The following is a 7,972-nucleotide window of genomic DNA, read 5'->3' as shown; positions in this document are numbered from 1 at the left end:
CAAAAGATGATAAAACCTACTAGTGGGTGTAGTAGGTCCCTGATGACCCACATCTATGGGGTTTATAGTGACTGATGATGCCTATTTAATAGCCTGACAACAGGAAAGAGATAATGAGAGGTCTGCTAGTGCCATAAATGGAAAAAAAAAAAGAGTCCATGGGATTTTCCTCCAGACTTATTTTCACTTAGTGTTAAAAAAGCTAACAAGATGAAGCTGCCAGGTCAAAACCAAGCTATCATATTAGTACAAAAGCTTTCTGTCGTGAAATCTTGGTTAGGAATCAGTAAAACTGAAACTGTAAAGTCAAGAAGGCAAGTCTCAACCAATAATCACCAACAGTTTTGCAATGTTCCTTATTGAAAATAAACTATTTAACCTCTGGCAATACAGTGCTCACATGGAGACTACATTAATACCCACAAGGACTTGATATTGCTTAGCTGCTGTAATGAAGAGCTGTGCATGCATGCGCTCAGTTGATCAGAATACAGAGTAATTAACCAGTTCTGACACTGAAGGATCAGTTGTCACACTTAGTCCTTGGAGCGGTTTTCATTTCCAGGAAACATTTTAGACATTGTATTTGGACAACTTTGTAACTTTTTTGACTGAGTAGTCGCTCACGAAGCTGTCTTGCAGACAAAATCCCTCTTCTGCACAGTACAGCTATGTTTCCTTGTTGCTGAGTCTATACAGTGATTAACACGAGAATGTTTCACCAAGAACCAGATAATGAAATCATGGTGCAATTAAACCAAGTTTACATTTATAAATTGTGAGATGTGTGTACCTTATTAAATACTCGTAACCGTGGGGAGCTAACAGAGAAGCCAGCAGGTCTCTGCCCAGTGCTAACTCCATGAGCACTTTACAGGGTTTACAGGGAGGACAGACACAGCAGAAACCCAGGTAACGGTGTTTTACAGGGAGGACAGACACGGCAGAAACCCTCGTTTCCTGCTCACGTCCTTTCCTCTTAATTTATTGTGACTTTTACACAGCTGGGGGAAAGTACACGGTTGTTTATTTTTTAATAACTGCATTTCAAATGTAGATTTTACAAGCAATGATGATGATGATGATGATGATGTGAAGTGATGTAGTGTCATCGCTGACTTTAGATTTTTTGTCTTTTGAATTCCCATGGGTTCCAAGTGAGTGGGTTTTTGAAAACGTGGCTGTGGTTTTATTGACTGAAAAAAAAAAAAAAAGGTTGAGAGCTGAAGAAGTGTCCTGATGGAGGTTTGCGAAGCTTTGGCCTTACTGACACGTTTTATTTTTTTTTTCCTTTGTATAAAAAAAAAAACAACAACAAACGTCTCTGTAGGCTTTTCACTACCTCTCATGTTGGTTAATTTATTTCACATCTAGTTGTCAATGTACAAGTTGTTTTTAGATCTACTTGAAGCCTAACACTGTAAACAAAAATGTGCACAGAAAAATGACTATGTATATGACCAGAGGGGTTAAAGAGAGCTTGGCCTAGTCGACATTATTATTTTTTTTGTTTGTATGTATGTTTGTTTTTAATTGTGTTGAGCTGAACTAGATTTTGCATCTCTATAAAGAATTCAGGAATCCACTGTCTAAGGGCTAATCCCATTTTTGCCTATGCAAATCTGTTACTGTGGGTGAGTTGGGAAAGGGCGACCTACCGCACCTTTCACCTGTTTTAGATGGACCATGGTTTACAATGCCCTTTGCTGATATTCTTCAATCTTATTCAGCAAAAATGTACGCTTATTTTTGTTTCTATATAAATATTATACATATATATCTATATATATATCTATATATAGATATATATATAGATATATATATATATATAACAAGTAATATACAGAGAAAATAGTATATGCCTTCGTGATGATAAAAAAGAAACTTTGCTGAAAACAAATAAATGTGTTGTTGTCTGACATTATATGGCTGTGTGCTGGAGTCTTGGGAAGATGATATTATAGACGACTGGAACTCAACCGACTGACTGACTGTCAGGAAAGACTCTCATTACTCAGGCTACAACACTAGTAGCTGACCCTGTGCAGTATTTCCTATAACTGAGGGGGGGGAAAAGTTTTATTTAAGGAGCAACCACATCATGACTTTCTGTGACAAATATTGTTGTCCAGCCCCAGCCTGTGAGGTAAATAAGGTATCCAACCAGGACTTGTCCTTGTTATTTTTCACTGTAACATTTGGTCATTTTTTACGGAAGCATATTGCAGCCACACCAGGAAAAAATAAACCGATCAGTGTCACGTTATAAAAAGTCTTATAACAAGATTTTTTCACATTATTACGACATGCAAATTTATCACGTTATAGCAAGAAACTTCTTGTCATAACAATATGCCATTTATCTTGTTATAACGTGAAACTATTCATGTTAAATGAAGATGTTTTTCACGTTATAACGACATAAAACTTATCACGTTATAACAAGAAACTTTTCTTGTTATAACGTCATACATTTTTATTACAATGTGAAACTTCACGTTATAACAATATAAGTGATGATCACATTATCACGTGAAGCGTTTTGTTCTAACAAGAAATTTTTCTTGTTATAACGTGAAACTTTTCATGTTAAGACTTGATAAGTTATTGCTATAACCGGAAATTTTTCACTTTATAACAATATAATAGATCACGTAATAACATTACATTTATGTTCTAACAACATACTTTTTTGTGATAACAGTATACTATTTATCTTGTTATAACATGAAGCTTTTGATATAACAATATAAGTGATGATCACGTTATAACGTGAAATGCTTTCTTATAACAATAAGTTGAACAAGAAAAGTTTCATATAACAAGATAAATAGTATGCTGTTATGATAAAGAAAAGTTTGTTGTTATAACGGGATGAGTTTGTATGTTGTAATAACATGAAAATATCTCGTTATATTGTGAAAAACATCTTGTTAAAACAATTAATTTTTCACTTTATAACGCGATACTGATCCGTTTTTTCTTTCCTGGTGTTGCAACAATAGGCTGCTGTAATTTTTAAAGCAAGATTATGCAACTTTTGCTAAACAAAGGTCATCGTTGCCACTGGTTACAGTTAAGAGATAAGGGCAAATGATAAAACGTTGTGTAAAAATAGCACAAGTAGAGTCAAGTCATAAAGTCAGCAAACTGACTCAGTAATGCAAAGTTGGCTAGCTAACATTAGCCACCACAAGCTAGTAGTCACACCAGACCAAAGTAAGGCTGCAACGCCAAAACCTTTGAGTATATCAAATAGAGCAAAGGTGCGTTTTACTGCTTATGAATTCAACTTCTCATTTGGAAGAGTCAGCCAGTGTCATTTTGTCATTCAAAAGTTGCATAGTCTCACTTTGAAGGGCTGAGTCGGAGCATGTGCACTGTCCGTACGTAAGTCACATTTTATAACCAGTAATCCATGAAATAATTAACATTTTGTCGTGATTATCTTTTTGTTGTTTGTCATTGGACACTGCACAGCTGTTAGTGTGAATTTGTAATTACATGTGTGCAGCACTATGTCGTCAGCAAACAACAGCAACTTATTTTTCTATTCTTCATACTTCTCGTTCTTTTTGTAGCCACATCCAGTCAGACTATCACTGTGCTAATACAGTAGCGTTGATGTGCAACACATCAGCAGAAGTGGGCTTTCTGTTTTTTTTAATACTCCACTAATGCACGATGTAAGAAAAGTCAATAATACGTTACTTACAAGACCATTCACTCAGCTCTTGAGGGCCAATTTTAGCTTCGAGTTGGGGGTTGATTTAGGTCTAATTTATTTTTTAACTATCTGTATAGAACATTTAGCTCCTGAACCGACATGGAAATGAGAATAGAAGGTTGGTGTTGTATAGATTTTTTTCCACAATTCCTCACAGTGTATCATGGCTAAAGAAAGACAGGTTTATCGACTGATGTTGGTTTGAAACTCAACCTGCTTTATGTGTTCTCTCAGTTGGATTTGGTGCCTCTTTATGCTTCACAACAGACCTCAATATCTCTTCCTGTCTCTCTCTCTCTCTTTGTCTGTCTCACTTCCTCTTTCTGTAACATCACACATACAACACTGATAATAGCAGTTAAAGCAGAGACGGTCCCGTTTTAAAGCAAAAATAATAACACTGATGTTTGTTCCTCCTACTGACATCCTCATATTGTCTCTTTTGTGCCTCTTCCAGAGGTGTTTGTGCTACTTTATGAAAGAGATTATATTTGTGCAGGTACCTGGTTGATGTTGGTTTTCAACAGTTTTAGGCAATCACTTTTCTCTTTATTGATTTAGATGCCTAAGCCTCTTGGTTCTTGTCATGCCTTTGTAGATAGATCACAGTCGTCGAGAGATGATCCGCAGGCGAAAATGAAAAGAATTTTACTGTCACTTTATGCGATTAAAAAAAAAAAAGTGAAATTTTTTTCTATTCAGCATGCTTTTTGCTAAATAAATGAAATAATTCAGTTATTTGCTATAAACGATACTGTATGAGTATGTATTCAAGTACTGCAGTATGCAGACAATTAAAAATATCAGAAACTCTTTTGAGAGGTTCATATTTTTCTTCTAGTATGTTTCACTAATATCGACGGTTCTTAATTCTTGTTTCGAGTGTCTCATGAATGGCCAGAATGACTAAATGACCTTCTTTGTGTTAACAAATATAGACTATGGTTGGTTATTTCCACATGCATGACTTGCAGAGCAATTTAACCAGGACAGTGATAGTGCAGCAGGCTTTTTAATCAAAAGTTTTGTCAGTTGAGCTCAACTCTTCACTATTTTTCATTGGTTGCTCAACAACTTTTGATGATGACTGAGATCCTGACTGTTTAATCAAGCCAGGTTCAATAGCCTAATATCCTTGTGCTAACTTATGGTCAACAAAGTAGCGTGGAGTGAACTTTATTTTTATTTATTATCTTGCCACACAAAGCAAATGTGACCTCAAGGTTTCAGATTCAAAATGTCGAGATGAGAAAATGACAGCTGGGCTTCAAACAGCAGCTAGCTCAAGCTCAAGAACTCAATAGATTGTGCGACTTCCTCGAACATCTCAGAGCACTGTGACCCCTTACTTTCAGGGTCGTGATGCCCAAGGATCTGATTGCTTTTCATCATGACTTTCTTTGAGTTTTTTCCAAAAGAAACTGATCATTAATCCTTGATCTGCAGCGCCCTGAGATGCAGGAACCCCTTAACTGTAGCATTGAAAAGACTTTCCTGTCTTATTAGTCCAACCTTGATGAAACTCCATCCTCTGTTGTAGAATATCACAGGAGAGACTCGTCTCATCTAGCTTCGACTTACAGGGATCTGTACTTCAAGACAGAGCTGCTACAAATTTAACAGCACTGAGCATTATCTTATTTGTACATTGTGAGAAACATTTAATTATGTTGCCGCTGGCAATTCTCTGCATGATAGTGCAATACAGACGTGACTGTAGACTGTAAGGACAATAGAATCAAGATTAAAGAAATTTACACCCAAGTCCTGTTTGGTCTTCTTAAAGACTCAACTCGGTTAACAAATTGACAGTAGCTGTGTAAAATTGTATAAAATATAAGCATATTTCCAAAATGGCAAAATATTCCTTTAAAAAAAAATATAAAAACAAGGTTGAATTTGCCTGAGACTGGTCAATGCAACTGTCCTATGAAGTACAACAATGCGTCTTTGGTGGATAAAATGTGCCAAAATTATAATCTACCTTTTGTTTCAATGTAAAGAGGTCAAAGGAACTGTTGGAATATAAAATCACATGGTCTGTTGGACTCAAAATGTTCCTTACGAAACACATTTTGTTATTTGTCTTTTCACGTTGCTGTAGTGTTTTTTTGTGTCATCTCTGAATCATACACATTATAATCTACTTCATTGACATTTAACCAACAGACCTGAAGACTTTGTAAACAGGCACTGGACATTATGAAGCGTCACTGATGTGGATTACAAGCAACTATATCAGATCCAACTGAAATTGTAACTTGTCACAAAAAAAAGCTGTCCACTATTTTGAATATGTTTTGTACTGTCAGTAGGTTTTACTGTTTTTATTTTAACAGCAGGTTTATTTCAGTCATTGTTTTTTTTATCTCAAAAGACACAAAAATTGTTGTTCATCAGCCCTTAAATTCACACGAGTCACTGTCACGTTAACGGTGTGTTCAGTTGTGGTACATTTTGATCTATGGTTCAGTCTCTGTCTTTGTTTACACGATGACATCTTGCATTAAGAGAAAACTCCAATCTATGGTAACTGCCCTTGAATATCTGTAATTTAAATAGTGCTGCTAGAGAAAGAAATCTAAATGTAACAACTTACAATAAATACTTAATAGATTTTTGCCAAATGTGACTGTGTCTTTCTTTGACTGGATTCAGAGCCGGCTCTAGCCCTTTTGGTGCACCCCCCCTGTCAGGGCGCCGCTCTAAGGTTGGGGTTAGGATTCAACATCCCAGAACTCAATCCCTGGCCCCGTAAACCAGTATTTATTATGTAAATACAGCGGAGGGGTCTTGCTTCGCCCTGAAGGGGTTTATTTCATAACAATGACCCGCTAGCTGTACATTATCCTGCTTATTACACGGCTACTTTGACGGCTAATTTGAGACAAAAGCGGTCCGCCAGAGTCCGACATCAGAACTGCGCCCATAGCAACAGTCTGTTATACACAGCAGGGGTCTGCTATAAGAAATAACAGACCGTAGAATGCCGTGATTGACCAATCAGAAACGAGTATTCAGCAAAGCTGTGTAATAAAATATAATAAACAATTGGTCCGTGATATTGTTGGCTTAAAAGTGTTAAGTTAGTTTTGCTACAATTTACACTTTTATTAACAAATAAGTGTGAGAAAGAGAGTTATAGGGGTGGAAAGTGTATTTTTTTTCTTTATTTATTGGCTCATTTGTCCACTCAACGCAGAAAATGAGGAAGATCGCCCACCGGCATTTTTTTATGTTTTATTTATTTATTTATTTATTTTTTAGGGCGACCAGTGCCCCCTCAGAAGGTGGCGCCCTAGGCGACTGCCTATATGGCCTAAGCCGGCCCTGACTGGAGGTGTGGGAGATAACCAGCAGATGCAACCGTAGATTCTGTAGTCTGTAGATTCTGTATGCTTTTTTGGTTATCATTGTACTGGGAGCATGCATTATTCACTTTTGAAACAGTTGCAACTCTGCAAATAAAAAGGTTTCCTCACTTCCTCAGCACTTTTATCAGCTAAAAATTGTTTTATGCTATGAAAAGGTAGTGGTGTAGCTCTATACGGATGGCAACGTCTGTCGTTCGGTAGGTCCACCACCTTGGTCCAGACTGAGATATCTTCACAACTACCTGATGGATTGGTGAGCAATTTTATACAGTCATTTATGGTCCCCAGAGGATGAGTCCTGCTTACATTGGTGAAACTCTGACTTTTCTTGTCGTGTCTAAAAGGGAGTCCACAAAGTGCAAAATCTAATCTGAGATCTGCAAAAACTCTCGCGAGACTCGCTGCCCGATGACCTATCATTGACTATTCAAAGTCAATGACTATCCTTAACCATTTGAGGTCAATGCCTTACCTTAGCCATTACAGGTCAATGCCTAACCTTAACCATTCGAGGTCAATGCATAACCTTAACCATTCGAGGTCAATGCTTAACCTTAACCATTCGAGGTCAATGCCTTACCTTAACCATTCGAGGTCAATGCCTAACCTTAACCATTCGAGGTCAATGCCTAACCTTAACCATTCGAGGTCAATGCCTAACCTTAACCATTCGAGGTCAATGCCTAACCTTAACCATTCGAGGTCAATGCCTAACCTTAACCATTCGAGGTCAATGCCTAACCTTAACCATTCGAGGTCAATGCCTAACCTTAACCATTCGAGGTCAATGCCTTACCTTAACCATTCGAGGTCAATGCCTAACCTTAACCATTCGAGGTCAATGCCTAACCTTAACCATTCGAGGTCAATG

This window comes from Sebastes fasciatus, chromosome 9 (assembly GCF_043250625.1).
Source record: "Sebastes fasciatus isolate fSebFas1 chromosome 9, fSebFas1.pri, whole genome shotgun sequence".
Classification (NCBI taxonomy): domain Eukaryota; kingdom Metazoa; phylum Chordata; class Actinopteri; order Perciformes; family Sebastidae; genus Sebastes; species Sebastes fasciatus.
Note: the sequence above shows the minus strand (reverse complement) of the source record.